This window comes from Haplochromis burtoni, unplaced genomic scaffold, assembly GCF_018398535.1.
Source record: "Haplochromis burtoni strain Fernald_Lab_line unplaced genomic scaffold, NCSU_Asbu1 Contig_597, whole genome shotgun sequence".
NCBI lineage: Eukaryota > Metazoa > Chordata > Actinopteri > Cichliformes > Cichlidae > Haplochromis > Haplochromis burtoni.
This window is the reverse complement of record NW_024582958.1, coordinates 134141-135694: the sequence shown is the minus strand read 5'-3', so window position 1 is coordinate 135694 and position 1554 is coordinate 134141.

The window sequence follows — 1554 nt, the reverse complement described above, 5'->3', positions numbered from 1 at the left end:
GTAAAGCAATAAGACAAGGTACGAGCTCTCATGCTCCCAGGACGTGGGGGTGCATTCCTGGGGTGCACACATCCTGTCACTACACAATTAATTATATGCTTCTAAGTATACATGGTTAAACATTTCCTAATACAAATAAGTACAAACAGCATTCTACCATAAGCAAACTTATATCACTAAAAGATTATACTGACTACTAAATACAATTTTCCATTGACACATAGATTGTTGCTGTGCCTACGTGTGTCATGAAACATACTTGATAAAGCCTGAAAAGCCGCAACAACACCCCTGGGAGCCAGTAGAAAACATAGGAAGGCCCAGGACGGAGGCGGTCGCACTTTTCTTCCTCTCCCTTATCTTTCCTGCTTGGCTTCTTATGTCTTTTGTATAGACTTGCTTATCTCTAACCCTCAAAGAGTTTCTCAGACTTGTTCTCTGAAACCTAAAGAATTATGGATTTGATCAACTGGTCCTGTAACAGAATTGACACCCTGCTGGGCTTGGGAGAGCCTGATTGTCCTGTGGAGACGTTTGCTGCCGGATACTTGATGGTCGGTTGCGTCGTGTGTCTGGCGACACTCTCGATGGAGGACATTGGAGGACATCTATCAATTTGGAACCACGATAACAGAGTTCTGGCTGACTGGAGTTGGCTCGGTCCTGGCTTATTGAAGTACAAGAAGCAGCTACAGCTGTTCAAAATCCCACAAGGTTGGCCGACATGATGGACCATGGGCAGGGCTGTGTTTTGAACGCAATATGGAATTAGGGAAGAACAATGGGAATTGAGAGAATTGGCGACCAGTGATGGACATTAGACCAACTGTAAAAATTGGATGCAGTTGTTCGCACTAAACGCAAACATTCACCATCTTCACTCATGCGGCTATCCCAAAGGCGCCAGCTGAAGGCTGCCAAGGTGGAAGCTGACTGGAACAGCAAACATTCTCCATGATAACAGGATTGTTGTCGAACTCTGTTCCTTCTTCAAGGCCATCCGTGTTGATCGAAGATTGTTGACTTTTGCTTAACCGGGTGACGGGACACTTTCTCTCGGTTGACACGAAACACACGCACATATGTACATTCACCCCCCCAAACGCCTTCAAAGCTTATGTTTTCTGTGTTGTGAGATGTGATGATTCATGTGCTGAGGTGTTTTTTCTGTTCTCAAACTGATCTCCCTGTTGGAGCTCAGTCTGGGGGGAGTTCTTTTTTTCTCCTTATCTTTCCTCATGTTGTGCTTTTTCCATGTTATACCTCTCTGACCTGTCTTCCCCATGTGATGTTTATGTAATGTATGTATGGTCGGAAGGGTCAGATGGCGCTGGCACGGCTGGCAGCCTTAACCCAATTTCCCTCGGGATGAATAAAGTATTATCAACCAATCACACCTCAGCTGTTAGCCCCCAAAGAGTACTAAAGACCTGCAGAAGGAGCTGAAATTATCAGAACTGGTTATAATAGAAAAATGTGCGTTTTAAAGGAACAAGAGAATAACTCTTTTGGTCTGTGTGACTGCTCTGTCACTCTTGCAGTCATCTGTTATTG